At 41.9% G+C, this 19,192-nt stretch overlaps 1 long non-coding RNA gene across 1 annotated transcript in view; it reads right to left on the bottom strand.

Moving 5' to 3' along the window:
* Nucleotides 1–13,503: 13,503 nt before the first annotated feature.
* The window catches only part of LOC121133500, a 30,308-nt gene continuing 24,619 nt past the window's right edge, over nucleotides 13,504–19,192 (bottom strand). Inside the window, exons 2-3 of the long non-coding RNA XR_005870352.1 lie at nucleotides 17,620–17,831; nucleotides 13,504–13,591 (exon numbers count right to left, since the gene is read on the bottom strand). This is a non-coding gene — a long non-coding RNA (uncharacterized LOC121133500). The remainder of the gene's footprint in view (nucleotides 13,592–17,619; nucleotides 17,832–19,192) is intronic.

Raw genomic sequence — 19,192 nt, 5'->3', positions numbered from 1 at the left:
TCAGGCAATGAAAGAGACCTTCTCTTGGAATAGCTTTAATAAATAAATAAATAATAAAGTAAAACCCTTTTGACTTTTGAAAAATCTTAGGGTTTCTACTACTGTGAAAGGATGCCATGACCTCAGCAACTCTCATAAGGAAAATACTTAATTGAGGGGGCTCAGTTTCAGTACATTATGGCAGGGAGCACAGTGGCATGTAGGTAGTAGCTGAGAGTCCTTTCAGGCAACAGGAAGTAGACTGAGACACTGGAAGGTACCCTGAGTATAGGAAACCTCAAAGCCCGCCCCCACAGTGACACACTTCCTCCATACTCATTCCAACACAACCACATCTCCTAATAGTGCCACTCCTTATGAGATGGAGGGGGGCAATTGCAGTCAAATTACCACACCTTCCTTTTTCAGTTTATCTTGTTGGTTCTAAACATCACCCAGTATATCTTAGAGAAGTGGTAAGAATAAAAGGAAAATGCTAAGATAATAGGTGAAAGGTTAACATATAGAAATTTGGGTAGGCTTCCATGATTTTTTTTTCAGTCAATTAAAAACCAAAGGCTTTTTTTATTTTCTCAGGACCACTCCCCAAGGATAGTGAGGCCTTCTATGGGGGATCATCAAAGTCTGTCACATCATTTGGGTGAGGGTGTAGGCTGCTTTCTGTGTATCTGGGCTGAAATAGTATCCCTCCATAGGGAATGGGCTCCCAAAGTCCATTTTATGCTAGGGATAAATACTGGTTCCATTGCTAGAGGTCCCATAGACTGCCCAAGCCTCCTAACTGGCACCCACATTCAGAGGGTTTGGTTGGGTTCAATGCTGGTTCCCCAACTGTCTGGCTGGGGTCTGTGAGCTCCCACTTGGTCAGGTCAGCTGTTTCTGTAGGTTTCTCCAGCACAGTCTTGACTCCTTTGCTCATCTCTCCTCCCTCTCTACAACTGGATTCCAGGAGTATGGTTCAGTACATAGCTGTGGGTGCCTGCTTCTGCTTCCATCAGCTACTGGATGAAAGCTGTATGATGGCAATTAAGGTAGTCATCAATCTCATTATCAGGGAAGGACATCAAAGGCAGCCTCTCCACTACTGCCTAGATTCTTAGTGGGAGTCATCCTTGTGGATCTCTGGACATTTCCCTAGTTCCAGATTTCTCTTTAAGCCTATAATGGCTCCCTCTATTAAGGCATCAGTTTTCTTACTCTCCTCTATTCCTCCCCTGACTCAGTCTTCCTGATCCTTCATGTCCTCTTCCCCCCTTCTCTCCCATGATTTTTTAAAATTGTCAACTTGACACAATCTATAATCACCTAGAAGAGAGTCTCAGTAAGGGACTGTCTAGATTTGGCTGGCTTGTGAGTATATCTGTAGGGGTTTGTCTTAATTGCACTAATTGATGTAAAACACATATCCACTCTAGGCAGGACCATTCAATTAGGTTTGGGTACTGGACTGTATGAGTGGAGAGAATGAGGCTGGGGAGAAGGCTTAGAGCACATACAGCTCTTATAGAAGACCTGAGTTTAGTTCCTAGCACCCACATCAGGCAGCTCACAACCGTTACTCCAGCCAGCTCTAGCTCCAGGGGATCCCAGACCCTTTTCTGACCTTTGCAGGCACATGTACTCCTGTGCACATTCCAACTCAGAGGCACACATCTACACATAATTTTAAAATAAATGGTTTTAAGAGCGCAGAAAACAAGCTGAGTAGTAAGCGTGCAGCATCCATCCGTCTGCTGGTGATTATGGACGTCATGTGACCAGCTGTTTCTGCCACCCTGCCTTCCCTGTCATGGTGAACTGCATCCTGGGACTGTGAGTTAAAACAAACCCTCTCTTGTGCCAAAGTTAATTTTTGTTGGTATTGTATCCCAGCAGCAGAAAGGAAAGTAAGACACCTGCCACATAAATTGTGCTGCTGATGGTACTTATTAAAGTTGCAAACACAGGAGAGGCTCAATAAGACTTGAGCTTAAAAAAAAGAAAAAGAAGAACCATGTAAAGGGGAGGAACTTAAATTATTTAGAAACATTGTATGTTGTGCAAGAAATCAGCACCCACAGGTTCATAGGGAGTGGCACTATTAGGAGGTGTGGCCTTGTTGGAGTAGGTGTGGCCTTATTGGAGGAAGTGTGTCACTGGGGGAGGGTTTTGAGGTTTCAAGTACACAAGCCAGGCCCAGTGACACACACTCTTCCTGCCGCCTGCCAATCCAGATGTAGAACTCTCAGCTTCCTCTCCAGCACCATGTCTGCCTGTGTGCTACCACACCTTCCACCATGATGAAAATGGACTAAACCTCTAAACTGTAAGCCAGCCCCAATTAAACGTTTTCCTTTATAAGAGGTTCTGCAGTCATGGTGTGTCTTCACAGCAAAGAAACCCTAGCTAAGACACACAAAGTATGCGCTGTAGAAAGAAGTTCAAAGGCTATCAACATGAATTTTTCATTAAATATTACTGGCAGTGTACCTGAACAAATGGAGCCACCTTTCCAATAAATAAAATCCAGAACACCCTAGAGAGCCCTGTTCTTTTGTAGTGTGATATGGAGCTTAGTCACTGTATCTCTGAAACAGAAATTAACCAGGATAAGCTCCTAAACTGTTGCTGCGATTCTGCCTCTGTTCATATTATAGCATGCACTTTTTCTTCTTTCTTTTTTTTTTTTTTTTTTTTTTTTTTTTTTGGTTTTTACGAGACAGGGTTTCTCTGTATTGTTTTGGAGGCTGTCAGTCCAGCCCAGCCTCGAACTCACAGAGATCCGCCTGCCTCTGCCTCCCGAGTGCTGGGATTAAAGGCGTGCGCCACCACTGCCTGGCTACTTTTTCTATCCTTAAGAAAACTGAAAAAAGGTTCTGCTACTTAATTCCTCTTAGTTAACCCATTATTTTCTATCAAATCAACTTGATTTGTAACATTTAAAAAAAACAAATGTGGGATGTTGTTGGCTGGTCTGTGGTTGGTTGGACTGTAGTTGGTTGGTCTATGGTTAGTCAATCTGTGGTTGGTCAGTCTGTGGTTGATTGGGCTGTGATTGATTGGTCTGTGGCTGGTTGGTTGGTTAGATGAGTGGTTAGTTGACTAGTCATTAGAATTCCAAAAATTCCAAATAGTGATAATGCTATAGATTGAATTGCAACCAACCCCTATTGAAACATCAAATCCCTAATTGCCTGGATCATAAGATTTGATCATAAAACCTTTGAGAAGTAATTAGAATTAACAAGTTCATGAGGACAGGGTCCTTCTTTTCTCCTTAGTGCTACTTGATGCCAGCCTTCAGAACTATGAGCTAAATACACTCCTTTATTAGTGCATATCAGATGTTCTAAAAAAAGAAAATGAACTAAGATAGTCAGACTCAACCAGGGGTGATTTCCTACTTCAAGAGACATCTATCAATATCTGAGACATTTTCTTTATAACATCTCAGGGCAGGGAGGAAGAGGGTTATAAATATCTGAGGTAGACGCCCAGAATGCTTTCTGAACATTGTACAACACTCGGGTTAGATGCACCACCACCATAAAAAAATTATCCAGTCCAAATGTCTATAGTTTAAAGGTGGAAACCCCATGAATTTAGTGTTATGAATGTCATGCAGTTCCAAGGGAGAACTACATTTCAGATAAAACTGACCAAGCAGGAAGTAGGGACAAAAGAAACATACCATGTCTGTTTGTTTAGTGATTATGTTAACAACATACTGAAGAAAACTAAAATCATTGGACTTCGACTTGTTAACACAAATTTCCTCATTTTAAACATTTTCAGTAATCTATAGCAGACTGGAAACTCCTGTGCTATAAGTCCTAGGCAACGGAATAGAAAGGAGATATGGAGATAGAAAGCAAAATGTGCAAAGATATGAACCATCAGCTAAAGACAGCAACTAGATCTGGGTGTGCACAGAAACACAGCCAGCCACAGCCTGCCTGGATCCACCACCTGGGAAACACAGGACTGAAGTTGGCAGAGGATGAACAAGACATAGTAAGTCAGGACTTTTCCTAAGAAAACATGGACATTCCCTAAAAGATGAGACATGCATTCACAAAATGAGCACAGAGAGGAGAGGCAGGGGTGAAGGAAACAGAAAAAAAGCACAAGCCATACAGAAATATTTGATAAATGTGATCATATGAAAATTTGACTTTCATATATTAAAAAAGGAAACGCCATAAGCAAGGTAAAAAACAACAACAACAACAGAATGAGAAGAGATATTTTCAATTCAAACTGCATAAAATTAACAAAAAAACTAGTGTACAGAATACAAACTACATGAATAAAGACTACATGGAAAGAATGAATACTAAACTTGTGGCATTGATTATGGTAGCAGAGGAACAAGAGAAATCAGGATACGAGCAGATCACAGAAGCACACATATAAAGTGTTTTGTTTCTCTTTTTTAAAAGATTTATTATTTTTAATTGTGTGTATGTATGGGTGAGGGTTATGTGCACATGAGTGTAGGTACCCACAAAGGCTAGAGCCGTTCATCAGATCTCCTAGATCTGGAGTTATAGGCAGTTCTGAGACACCCAACATGAGAGCTGGGAATCCAGCTCTGGCCTTCAGCAAGAGAAGTACTTGCTCTTACAGGCAAGTAATCTCTGTAGCCCCTGTTTTATTTCTTTTTTTAAAATAAAATGAAATAAGCTGGTTATAGTGCCATACACCTGTATTTCCAGCACTCACAAAGGCTGAAGCAGGCAGAATGTCAATTGGAGGACAGCCTACCAAATTAACTAAAATGGTGTTGAGCAATAATGAGCGAGTCTGGGTGGTGGGAACATGAATTGTTATAACTTCCATTCTTATCTATATACTTCAAATATGTTTCAGGAAATAAAAAGTGGTAAAAATGCCTACAAGTCAATAAGAAGAAAAAATAGAAAACTGGGCAAAATGAAAGAACAGAAAAAGGAGATTTAAATCTAGTGAACATATGGAGAAATGATGTTAAGGCTCCCTAGCAAGGAAATATCAATTCAAACCAGGTACAATGAGGCATGCCTGTAAGCCAGAACTGGGGAGGCTAAGGCAGGATGATCAGGAGTTCAAAGTCGTCCTTAGCAATATCGTAAGTTCAAGGCCAGCCTCAGCTAAATGAAACACAGATTTATGGTGGCTCAGTGGGTAAGAGAACCTCATGTTCTTGCAAAAGACACAGGTTCAGTTCCCAGCACCCATATGGCAGCTCCCAATAATCTATAAGTCCATTTTGAGGGCCTCTAATAGCCTCTTCTGGCTTCTGTAACATCAAGCATAAACATGGTGGATATGCATACAGGCAAACAAAAGATTAATACACATAAAAATAAACTTTTTAAAAAGGAAAGAAACTCACTATCAAAAAGGAGAACACATGCCAGGCGGTGGTGGCACACGCCTTTAATCCCAGCACTCTGGAGGCAGAGGCAGGCGGATCTCTGTGAGTTTGAGGCCAGGCTGGACCAACAGCCTCCAAAACAATACAGAGAAACCCTGTCTCATAAAACCAAAAAAAAAAAAAAAGAGAGAGAGAGAGAACACAGATCACACCTCCCTTGTGGTTTGCTTAATGAACTATGCTTCCAAGAAAGAGAGAAAGGGGGAAAAGGAAGGGAGAGGTGTATCCAGACTTTCTTCAGACTGCCAACACCCAAATAATGACACAGAGACTTCTTACTAAGTATGAAAGCTTGACTTTAGCTTAGGCTTGTTCCCAACTAGCTCTAAAAACTTAAATTAACCCATTAATATTAATCTACATTCTGCCACATGGCTCATTACCTCTCCTTCATACTGTATGGCTGACCTGCTCCACACCTCACTAGTGAATCCCATCTTTCTTGTAGCCAAAGTTCCTGTCTCTCCCCGGAAGTCCCTCCTAGCTTTTCCTGCCTAGCTATTGGCTGTTAATCTCTTTATTAAACCAATCAGAAGGTGCCTTGGTAAAGACACATTTTCATAGTGTACAAAAAGATCATCCCACAACAGAGAGGTGCCATACAAATTTTCATGTACAGCCTGGAAAAAAGTTTAATTTCCCATAAATTGATGTCATGAACAAGAACTCATTTATACTGTTCTTCAGGATGAGAGTTGCCAAACTTTTGACAAAATTTATGATGAGCATACTAGGGGGGCTTTAAGGAAGCCAGCTGTATGAGTCACTGTTCAATTGCTGTGAAGAGACACCATGACCAAGGCATCTCATAAAAGGAAGCCTTTAATTGGGGGGACTTGCTTACAATTTCAGAAGCTTAATCCATTATCATCATAGCAGAAAACATGGCAGCAGGCAGGTGTGGTGCTGGAAAAGTAGCTGAGAGATACATCCTGCTCCACAAACAGACGGAGAAAGAAAGGCTGGGCCTGGCATGGGCTTTTGAAACCTCAAAACTCATTCCCAGTGACACACTTCCTCCAACAAGGCCATGCCTCTTAAACCCCGCCCCAAAGAGTGCCGCTTTCTGGTGACTAAGTATTCAAGTATATAAGCCTGTGGAGACCTTTCTTATTCAAACTGCCACACCAACATAACATCCTCCTAATCCTAAACTGAACCAACTGAGGAGGAAAACAATGGCCCTCACAGGCTCTTATATTTGAGTGCGTGGTCCCCAACTGGTGGAACTATTTGGAAAGGAGTAGGAGGTGTGGCCTTGTTGGAGGAGGTGTGTCGCCAGGAACAGGCACTGAGGTTTTAAAAGCCCACACCATTCCTGTTAGAGCTCTCTGCGTCATACTTGTGGATCAAGATGTAAGCCCTAGATGGGTGGTGGCGCACGCCTTTAATCTCAGCACTTGGGAGGCAGAGGCAGGTGGGTCTCTGTGAGTTCGAGAACAGCCTGGTCTACAAGAGCTAGTTCTAGGGCAGCCTCCAAAGCCACAGAGAAACTCAGTCTCGCAAAAAAAAAAAAGACGTAAGCCCTCAGCTACTGCTTCAGCACCATGCCTGCCCAGCTGCTGCCATGTTCTTTACCATGATAGTCATGGATTCTAACCCTCTGCAACCATGAGCCCCAAATTAAGTTGCCTTGGCCATGGTGTTTTGTGAGCAATAGAAAAGTGACTGTGACAAGCCCTTTTTTTGTTCTTTTTTTTTTACTTTTTAAAAAGGTGTGTGTGTGTGTGTGTGTGTGTGTGTGTGTGTGTGTGTGCCTCACACTGCTGAGTAGAGGTCAGAGGACAACCTGTGGGAGTTAGTTTTCTCCCTCCACAATATAGGGCTCCAGACATTGAACTCAAGTCATCAGGTTTGGTGGCAAGTGCCCCTACCTACTGAGCCATCTCCCTGGCCCAAGATGCTTAGAAACAAAATGTTTAGATGGAGCTCCAACTGGATTTGATATGTCATCAGTATTTCCCAGTAATAAACCATGAGACTCCATTCCCCTATGTGAGTACAGATGTCGCTGGGCTTTGTGTCTCCTTGTCTTGCGGGGGGGGGGGTTGGGGGAGTATGAGAATTGGTTTTGTAGGGAGGCAAAATGCATGAAAATCCTGAGTGTCCAGATTTAGTAAGCCATCTTCTCAGCTTCAAGGCCACTGTCACTGGCTCTGTGACGCAGGGGCTGCTCTCTGCACACCACATGTCTCCTTTGCTTGCTGGACCTCTTCTAGGCTCTGACAATAAGACGCCCTCAGAAGAGACTACAAGGCCACAGGGGCTATGCATACCTCCCATCTGCTTCCTGTTTGCTTCCTGTGCCTGACAGTGCCACCACCAGCAGCAGCTCAGCCTAGAAAGCACGTACATCCAGTTTGCAACACTCAGCCATCCGCCAGGACCTTCAGATGCCCAAACTTCAGCTCCAGGAGAACCCTTTCCTAAGCAAGTTTTAGTAATTCCAACTTCTTTGTCCTTTTATACCAAGAATTGACAAATAACTGCTTCCAGCCATGTTTGTCTCTGTAACAGCTATTGTCACCACAGCATTCTCAGTCATGTGACAACAATTCTGTGCACCTGGTTAATAATTCTTAATATTGAAGTCTATAGCAAATAGCAATTTCTGAGTCCCAGTAAGACTGTGATTAACTTAAATGAAACTCAAAATAGCAGATTTTGTTTTAACTTGCACATTGAGATAGACAATTGAGCATGTGCACCTAATTCTCTGTCCTCCATAAATGTCATTATTTTAAAAGCTAAGCCTGGTTTGCACAACAGAAAAAAGAACAACACCAACACTTTCTGAAAGCAGGAAACCAGATTTATCTAGCAGAACAGGGACGCCTGAATCTCAGACCCTTGGTGGGGAAGTCTGAGAAACAGTTTGTGCCACAAAGTTCACAAAAGGGACTAGTAGGTGTCAGGTGTCAGAGCAAGAAGTAAAAGGCGGGGGAGGGGATGGCCATTTTTAGAAATGGATAATCGAGGCTGTTGGAAAGCCAGTTCTGCTCCTTGACTCTTTTTCCTGTGTTTACTCCTTGCCCTGACAGACAGCAGGAGTTTACAATCCCAAGAGTAGCATGATCTCTGAACTAGGGGACAAGATGCAGACCTTATAAAGACAGGAAGGCCATGCCCAGTGTCTTCATTAGGGTTTCTACTGCTGTGAAGAGACAGTATGACAATAGCAACTCTTGGAAAGGAAAACATTTCACTGGGACTGGCTAAACAGTTTAGTCGTTTAGTTGATTGTCATCATGGCAGGAAGCATGGTGGCATGTGGGCAGTCATGGTGCCAGAGAATAGCTGTGAGTTCTATATCCCAATCCACAGGCAGCAGGGAGAGAGAGCCACCAGGCCTGACTGGGACATTGGGAACCTCCAAGCCCATCCCCAGTGACTCATGTCCTCCAACAAGGCCACATGTCCTAATCCTTTCAAATTATGCCATTTCCTATGAACCTGTTTCATTCAGACAACCACACCCAGAGAAAGTGAGCTCATTCAAGAGCTCTGTACAGATGCTTCCCAGCTCCCTTCCTCCCCAGAGGAGATACTATGGTGTCCCTGGGCAGGAGAGATGGTGCAGTGATAAAGGCACTCACTCTTCTTGTAGGGGACCACTTTGCTTCCCAGCAACTACTTTAAGTGGCTCACAACCACCTGTGATTCCAGCTCCAGGAGATCCTATGTTCTTTTCCAGGCACTTACAGGTAATACAGTACACACACACACACACACACACACACCGTTGTCAAAAGGCCCTTTCCTGAAAAGCTAACCTAAGGGAACAAGGGGAAGAAAGAAGGGAGAGGATTTTTTAAAAATCTACATTTTGAGAAGGGAGGTGAAAGATGGTTCAGTGGCCAAGCGTGTCCTGGCGCTTTTCCAGGGGACCCCAGTTCAGTTCCCAGTGCCTACATCATGGGGCCCACTACCACCACCTGTAACTCTAGCCTCAGGGGGATCCAACATGTCTGGCCTCCAGGAGTCCCTTTACTTATGAGCCCATACCCCCCCACACACACAATAACAGCAATAAAAAAGAAAAAAATTGAAGAACAGAAAAATGGAAGAGGATACATTATGGAGGGCTGGTGAGATGGCTGAGTGGGCAACGGCACTTGCCACAAAGCCTGACAGCCCGGGTTCAACCCCTCTGACCCGGGCAGTGGAAGGAGAGAACTGACTCTCAGATGCTGTCCTTTGACCTCCACATGTGTGTCATGGCACGCACATGCCATGTATAACACACATGCACAACAAAGAGAAGTGTGAGTTTTCTAAATGAATAATTCAAGAAATAGTTGCAGAGTCGCCTCTATAAATTGTCTAGAATAATGGATAAATGCAGATCCACTGCAAGTAACATGCTATAAATTAGTGAAATCTGACTAAGGCAAAAAGAAAATCGTGCTTGTTTCCAGGGATAGAGAAAAATTAATGGTTTACACACAAAAGCCAAGTAAACAGGCCGGGGGGAGGGGAGGTAAGCGGGCAGATCTCTGAGTCCCAGGTCAGCCTGGTCTACAGATTGAGTTCCAGGGCAACTGGGGCTACATAGAGAAACTCTGTCTTGAAAAAAAAAAAGACTGCTTTGACAACATCTCCCTAGTCCACTGGAAATTCCTTCACATTTCTGCAAAGAATCACCTCCAGCCAGGAATCTGCACCCCACCAAACTATCTCATAACCATGAAAGCAAAACAGGCATTTCCAGAAATGCAAAGATCATTAAATGTTTTCTATTTTCCCTTCCAAATCTTCATCCTGCCTCAGTTGCTATGAAGAGGTGAGCTGTACTAATGGAGTCCTTGGAAAGCAGGGGGCAAGGTGGTGTTGATTGTTCTGTTGGCTATGACTCTGGTTTCTATGGATCCAGCATCTATCAACAAAGGCCATAACTCTGTCCAAGCATCCTTTCCTATAACTACTCTCTCTATGTCCTAGAAACTTCTCCCCCTCAGTCTTTTAGCTCAGTCTGTACTGTCTGCCCCATCCCTTTGTTTACTCTGGTTCATTAGGTTATTGTGACACTAACACTGCAAAGACACTGTGTGTTTCTATAATCTCCAGGTCCAGGTCCACTAGAGCTTGCTTGAGTCAGATGAGCTCAGCTAGACATCATTACTTCAAGCTTTAACACCTAGAACAACCACGTTTTGCACTGTACATAATGTGTGGTCGGAGTTACTCTGTTCCTAGGTCTTTCATCCTCCTTGGCAGCCATATTTCTCTAATGACTGTGGCAGAGTCTCATGAGCACAAATGAGTACAGATGTTCCTGGACTTACAATGGGTTATGTCCAATATATCCATCGAAGTTGAAAATATCATAAATGGAATGACCCTGATATCCCTAGTCTACTGAGCATCACAGTTCAATTCACCTACCTTAAATGTGCTCAGAAGCCTCATATTAGCCTAAAGTTAGGGAAATCATCATCCTAAAACCTGTTCTACAGTCAAAGGTTGGATAGCTCACAACTTGCTCTTATGAAAAAATTAAAATGCAAGCACCACAGTATGCTGCAGGGACTCAGTTACTGACCTCACTATCATCGCGTGACCAACAGGAACCTGCAACTGACTGCTGTATTGTATCACAAAGAGCTAGCCTGGGAAAATAGGAATTTCTGCTGAATCTGTGTCGCTTTCACACCATCGTACAGTTGACCATTTGTAAGTCAAATCACCACAAAGCAGGGGCTATGTTAGTTTTCTTTCTCATCACTGTCATCAATTTACTTGATGTGGAGTAAACTTACGGGAGAAAATGTTTGTCTTAGCTCACAGTTTCAGATTTCAGTATTTCAAAGCAGAGAAAGCACGGCAGAGTGCATGGCTTTGTGAGTGTGTGAAAGGTTCCTCATTTCATGGAAGGCGAGGCAACAGAGCAGTCAGAATAAGGTACTTGTCTGTAATCTTCAGGGGCCCGCCGCTAATGACCTACTTCACCAGCTTGGTCCCCCCTTCCTAAGGGTTCCACAACCTCCCAAGATAGGACCACCTACTGAAGAACAAGTATTCAAAACAAGAGCCCATGCAGAACATTTTACATTCAAATAAAAATAGGAATTATCTACCTGTGTATCTCTTAGACCTTAAATTAGAAACAGCATGGTCTCACATCTCACCACCCACCTTTGGCCTCAAAAAATCCTATGGCCAATACAAAAGATACAATCTACCCACACTGAGGACATGAGAGGGTATGGAAGCAGAGAGATCTGAAGAATTAAAGTCCATTGTTCTGGGGATGCAGAGAGATGCTCAAGAGTTAAAGAGAGCTTGCTGTTCTTTTAGAGGGCCAGTTTGCCTCCAGAATCTACACCAGGCAGCTTACAACCATTTGTAACTCCAATTCCAGAGGATCCAATGTCCTCTTCTAAACTCCACAGGCACTCTCACACACACACACATACATACATACATGCATACATACATACATACAGACATACACACACACAGAAATAAAACATACAAATATGTTTAAATCAGTTGGGATTGGAAAGATGGCTTAGTGTTTAAGAGCACTTTCTGCTCTTGCAGGGGACCCAATTTATTTCACACATGGTGGCTTATAATTGTCTATAACTCCAGTTACAGGGAATATGATGTACTCTTCTGGCCTCCAAGGGCAGCAGGTACATACATACAATACATATACATACATACATACATATCAGCAAAACATCTATACACATAAAATAAATCTTTAAAGAAAATAAAGTCTATTACTCAATCTGCCACCCCTGCTTACATCTTTATAAATATTTCCTTTATTAAATCCATCTCAATTACCCCTATTTGAGTGTGCCATATGTTGCCTTCCTGGCTGCAGATAGATGCAGGGATAGGTACCAGGAGGGGCTCAAGAAAACACACTCTCAAAATAGTAGTCTGATATTTTGTTGCTCTCATGTATTTGAGAAGTACACAGCCACTCTCCTCACCAGGAGAAAGTAGAACGCTGTCAACCCAAGGTACTCGGTAAAATAACAGTGACAGCCTATCACTGGTGGCAGCATGGAGCGAATTCAGGTGGAGGGCAACAGAAATAAAGTGACTATGGTACTTAGTTGCCATGGTAACAATAGTGATTGTAGAGACTATAGTCAGCTGATGGCTTCTGATGGCTCTAAGGACTGCAAACGAGGGAAAAAAATATATCAAGTGACTTAAATGCACAACTCAGAATCTGACAGGAAGTCAGCAGTCTCCATGATATCTTTAAAAGAAACCATCTTCTTTGGTCATTGAGCTGATATAAATGAGGGTCAAGACTAAAATTTGTTTTAATAATTGCAGGGTTAAAAATTTTTTAAACAAAATAGTGAAAGACTGGAAAGCTGGTGGTAAATCCAGTCTAAAAGAAAGAATCTGAAGAGATACTTGTGTTCCTTTCTCTGGCATTCAGACCACAAAAACAATATCCCCAAGAAATTACAATTTTCCCAGGAATCTCATACTAGGAAAAGAATGAAGCCTAATGCCAGCCAGAGGAAGAAACTGTCTCCTAGAAGGAAAATAGATTTTAAACTGTTCTGGCATACCTGGCTGGGCCTACTTAGCTATTCATACCTTGGCTCCACTACTTAAACCTCATGCCAGGGCCCCGAAGACAGACTAGGAGGGCTGCCGGCCATCCTTGCCCCTTTCCCCCATGTATAAATTATATAGGTTTCCTTTTTCTGCTTTTCTCTATTTCTTGTTTGTTTAATTGGTCTATTGAGAACAGAGGGCCAAACCTGCTTCATTTATAAGCTCTGACTGACTCAGGCTGCAAACAGTATGACAATTAAACGATAAGGCACTTGGTTAGCATGGGGAAGGTTCTGCATTAGATCCGCACCGTTGGGAGGAAATACCTCAAAATCTCCAGCTTAAGTTTCCCACAATAAGCTAATTGTACTAATGGGAAAGAATGAGACCTTGGGATATTGGACAGAGTCATACAGACACAAGTAAGACCAGAATCTGAGATGAAAATCACCCTAAATCTCCAACAGGAGGTTATGGCTGCTCATTTGCAATACATTTAAAAATTCTGAAGACCATACCTTAGAAAAGTGCCATAATGAAATGTGATTTTCCTAAATATCTACTTCCAGGTCATCCATTGCTTCCAAACCCACAAGGACAAATCTTGGTATAACTCTAATCAAGCAAGCGAAAATCATGTATGATAACTTCAAGTCACTGAAGAAAGAAATTGAAGAAGGTATCAGATGATGGAACGATTTCTCATAGTAAGTGTGGTCATCCTACCAAAGCCAATATACAGATTCAACACAATCCCCATCAAAATTCCAATACAATTCTTCACAGACCTTGAAAGAACAAATTTCAGTTTCATAAAGAAACACACACACACACACACACACACACAAATAGCTAAATCTATCCCAAATAATACAAGAACTGCAGAAATTATCACCATCCCCAATTTTAAGTTGTACTGTAGAACCATAGCAATAGAAATAGCATGGCAGTGGTACAAAAGCAGACATGTTGATCAATGGAATCAAATTGAAGACCCAGACCTAAGTCCACACAGGTATGGATGCCTTGTTTTTTTGTTTTTGTTTTTTTGTTTGTTTGTTTGTTTTTGATTTTACAAGACAGGGTTTCTCTGTATTGTTTTGGAGGCTGTCGGTCCAGCCTGGCCTCGAACTCACAGAGATCCACCTGCCTCTGCCTCCCGAGTGCTGGGATTAAAGGCGTGTGCCACCACCGCCCAGCTGGATGCCTTGTTTTAAAAAAAAAAAAGAAGCCAGAAATACACACACTGGAAAAAAGATAATTTCGCCAGTAAAATGGTGCTGGTCAAAATGGACAACTGCATGTAGAAGAACCCAAATAGATACACACTTAGCACACTGTATAAAACTAACTGCAAATGAACCAAAGACCTCAGCATAAAACCAGATGCACTGAACCAGATAAAAGAGAAAGTAAAGAAAAGCCTTAAACTCATTGGCACATGAAAAGATTTTGTGAACAGACGCAAATAGCACAGGCACTAAGATCAACAATTAATAAATGGGACCTCATGAATCTGAGAAGCTTCTGCATGACAAAAGACACTGTCATTCAAAGTGGCAGCCTACAGAATGGGAAATAATTTTTTACCATCTACAAATTCAGTAGAGGGCTAATACCCAAAGTATATAAAGAAATAAAAAAAACTAAATATCAAGAAAACAAATAAGCCAATCTAAAAATGGGGGTATATATCTATACAGAATTCTCAACAGAGAAATTTCAAATACCTATGGAACACTTAAAGAAATGCTCAACATCCTTAGGAAAGAAATGTTCAACATCTTTAGGCACCTGGAAAATGCAAATTAAAACTACTTTGAGGTTTCACCCTACACCTGTTAGAGTGGCTAAGATCAATAAAACAAGTGCTGGTGAGGATGTAGAGTAAGAGTACTCATCCATTGCTGGTGAAAGTGCAAACTTGTGCAGTCACTGTGGAAATCAGTGTGGCAGTTCTTCAGGAAGATGGAAATAGATCTTCCTCAAGATCCAGCTGTACAATGCTTGAGCATATACCCAAAGGATACTTCATCCTTTCAGAGAGACACTTGTTCAACCATGTTTATTACTCTTACATTCATAATAGGCAGAAATTGGAAATAACCTAGATGTCCCTCAACAGAAAAGTAGGTAAAGAAAATGTGGTACATTTATACAGTTGAGTATTACTCATCTGCTTAAAAACATGAAATCAGTTGGGCATTGGTGGTGCACACCTTTAATCCCAGCACTCAGGAGGCAGAGGCAGGTGGATCTCTGTGAGTTTGAGGCCAGCCTGGTCTACAGAACAAGTTCCAGGACAGCCTCCAAAGCAATACAGAGAAATCCTATCTGGAAAAAAAACAAAAAAAAGAGAGAGAAAACATGAAATCATAAAATCTATCATAAAATAAATCAAATTTAAAAAGCCATTCTGAATGAGATATCCCAGACCCAGAAAGACAAATATAGTATGTATTCACTTATATGTGAATATTAGCTATTAAGTCAACGATGAGCTACATCCTGTAGAATCATAGAGTTTAGACATACAGTAAGGGACAAGGGGTGACAGAGAGATCTTGTTAGGAAAGGAGGAAAGAGTAGATAGTTATGGATGGATGGGGGATAGAATGAAAGGACCAAGTGGGGAGGGGAAGAGGAGAGGAGGAAAAGGATGGGAAGACTGAGAAAGACAGATAAAATTAATGGCCATTTGAGGGGTAGCATTGCAGTCTAATACAGTAGAATCTTCCTAAAATATATACATATATGAAGGATATCTAAATGAAATAACCAAATAACGGGAGAGACAGAGCCCCAACTATATATCTCCTGTCATCAAATGAACATTCTAGTCCCAGGATTCAGTTACATCTAATTGAGTCCTTAGTCAAAGGGGTCCTATGAGAATCCCCAAACAACCTAGCCTGTTGCCAAGACTATAGGTTGCTCTCCACAAACTGACACCAAGCCCCCATTGCTAAAGACATTCAACATGGAGACGTCAAGCTGGTTCCTACATAGAGCTTCACTCCTACGTTCTAGCATCTTTGGTACAGGAAGATAGTCTAGATGCCACCAAAAGAGAAACATAAACACCATTCCAGCCACAAACACGTTAATCTACAATGATGTCCTGCCTCTAAGATATACGAGAGCAATGATCAGCCATCATCAGAGAAGCTTCCTCCTGCAGCAGATGAGAACAAAACAGAGACCCCAGACAGACTTTATGAAAAGAGTAAGAAACCTTGGAACACTCAGCCCTAAGTGGGATGTCTCCATAAAAATCCTCCCCCTCAGAGCTCATGGAACCCTGAAGAAGAGAGAGTGTAAAAGTCAGAGGGGATGGAAGACACAAGGAAAATAAGGCCCTTTAAATTAAAAAAAAAAAGCTTACATGGACTCACACAGACTGAGGTAGCATTCACAGGCCCTGCACTAACCCTCACCAGGTCCTTTGCAAATATATATGGTTTCCAGTTTACTGTTTTGATAGGATTCCTGAGTGTGCACACAAGTGGGTCTCTGCTTCTTGTACCTTCTCTTGGGCTCTTTTGTTTGTTTTGTTCAATTTTGATGTGCCAGCTTTTGCTTTATCTTACTGTATTTCATCTTATTATTATCCCTTAGAAGCCTGTTTGTTTTCTAATTAGAGACAGGAAGGAAGTGGATCTAGATAGGAGAAGTGGAGAGAAGTAGACAGTGGAAACCATAATTAGGATATATTATGAAAGGAAAAATCTTTTTTCAGTAAAAGGGGAGAAAAGAAAACACGCATGCTTAAAAAATAAGAAAAGAAAGAAAGAAGGAAGTTGAACTGATTCTAAAAATAAAACCTGAAATGCCATCTTGGTTGACTAATGAAAGGATCCTTCTTAAAAGCAGGTCCCACCAGGCAGTGGTGGTGCACACCTTGAATTCCTACTCTTGGGAGGCAGAGGCAAAAGAATCTCTGAATTTGAGACCAGCCTGGTCTACAGAGTGAGTTTCAGGACAGCCAGGGCTACTCAGAGAGACCCCATCATGTGGGAAAATAAACAGGCTCAAGATGGAGTTTTGGTCTAAAATCAGTGGTATTTATATTTCTTTTGTGATTTCTGGCCCCAGAATGTATATTTTGAGCCAATTTTTAGTAGTAGGAGACTCCTATATAGATTCCACGATTCATAGAGTGGGGTCTATTATGACCTGAAGCTCTTAGAATCATCCCAGCCCAACCCAGTCTCCTTTACTAATGTAGTAACTCAAGGCCACCGTCGTAGGGGATCTCAGACTATCCTACTTAGTGATGATTACACACAGGTAGAGTTGAGATTCCAACCACATTTCTGCTTAGTCTCCTTAGTGACTCTTTCAGCCTCCACAAACTTTGTAGAAAATTCACTTCCAAGAGGCATCTTTGATGACTGATTCTGGATGCATTAACTTTGTGGAAGCTGGAATGTGGGTAGTAGCTTAACAAAATCTTTTTCCTATCAGTCCTATCACCAAAGATAATCAGAAACAACTTCTTGTAGCAAAGAGAGAAGTATGCTACCCTTCATACCTCAGCCTACCCTAAGATAGTCTAGAGATACCCTGAGTGACTCAAAATGCTTGAGAACATTGCGTTGGTTTACTTATATCGGTAAAGATCCAAAACATCAAAGTTCATGTCACGATACAGTTTCTAACATAAAGAGCAAATGATTACTCACCATATGGCTCCTTGTCCATCACTTATCCAACCTTCGTGCCGGCTTAACTCAAACTGTATGGGCTTTTTTTCTTTCTTTTCTCCTCCTCCAGGCGGCTGCTGAGATTTATAGTTTGCCTGCTCTGGGGTCTCTCCTTTAAAGTCTAATAAAATTGTCCACTTTGAATAGACTTTATTTTGCTTGGGGGGAAGTGGGGAGGCAAATGGTTCCATCTAGAAAAGGAAAAAGAATAGATAAGCAGGCTGTCTCTGAAGACTTTAGAAGCAACGTGATGTGTGACATATGTGAAAATTTGCTTTCACCCTTTGCTTTGGAAACTCCTATGGGGTTGCCAGTTCCAAGTGGGATCCAGAATAAGGACATTTTTTTTTGCCAAAGATGCAGGCATGCTCTCCTGCCACCCTTATGTGTAGCAGACACCACAGTTTACACAGACAGAGATCAGAAGAGGCAGGGCAGTCTCTGCCATGGATGTTCTGACCAGCCATAGTGAAGGGAAGCTTCCGAGTGAAGGAAGTGGTGTGGGACCATGTGCCGGAAGGAAGTCAGTCATGGACATGACATCAGACAATAACCTGAAATGAGGAAAAGGGATTTAACATCCCTCTGGAAACACAGTGTGGTGGCCGTGGCCACCTTCCGCCTGATATATCTGAGGATCGTTTATTTTATGTTTTGAAAATTTGTTTTGGTTTTTTGAAACAGTGTCTCACAGGCTAGCCTTGAACTCATGGCAATTCTCCTGCCTCAGCCTTGAAACTGTTAGGATTTTGGGTGTGAGCTACAATGCCCAGCTATTTAACTTATTTTTAATTATCCCTAGAAACATGAAACTATACATAGTTATGGGCTATCACGTAATTTTTCAAGATAAGTAAACATAGTATAATGTTTAAGTCAGGATAAACTTTGCTCTCAAACATTCAACAATTATGATGACAATATTTAAAACTAGTATTTTGGGGAGTTTTTTTGGGTTTTGGTTTTTTGTGTTTTGGTTTGGTTTTTAGTTTTTTACTGCGTAGCTCTGGCTGTCCTGGAACTCACTCTGTAGACCAGGCTGGCCTCTAACTCAGAGATCTGTCTGCCTCTGCTGCCTGGATGTTTCTTTTGCCCAGGTGTGGGGATTAAAGGCATGTACCACCACTGCCCACTTCAAAATTAGTATTTTAAAAGACATTTCCTACTCCAAAACAACTACAGTTCCCTGAAAGACAGACTTCCTTGTAGGAGCAGGATTTGGATGTCTAGAGCTGGCTTCGAAGAATCTTTTTCTTTTAATATGTATTTGTTTATTCATTTGCTTTATGTATATGTGTATATGAGTATTCACTTGCCTGCACATATGTGCATCTACACAGGGGCCAGAAGAGAATGTTGGATGGATCCTTTGGAATTGGATATATAGATGGTTGTGAGCTGGCTTGTGTGTGCTGGGAATCAAACCTGAGTCCTCTGGAAGAGTAGTCAGTTCTCTTGACCACTGAGCTATATCTCCAGGCCCCTAAGACTCCTTTTTATTGGTCCCCAAATCAGCACTTAGAGGTCAGAGAAAGGGGAGAGACAGATGTCC

The sequence above is a fragment of the Mesocricetus auratus genome, unplaced genomic scaffold, assembly GCF_017639785.1.
Source record: "Mesocricetus auratus isolate SY011 unplaced genomic scaffold, BCM_Maur_2.0 Super-Scaffold_100022, whole genome shotgun sequence".
NCBI lineage: Eukaryota > Metazoa > Chordata > Mammalia > Rodentia > Cricetidae > Mesocricetus > Mesocricetus auratus.
The sequence above is the reverse complement of the archived record's forward strand: the minus strand, read 5'-3'. Positions and strand labels throughout refer to the sequence as shown.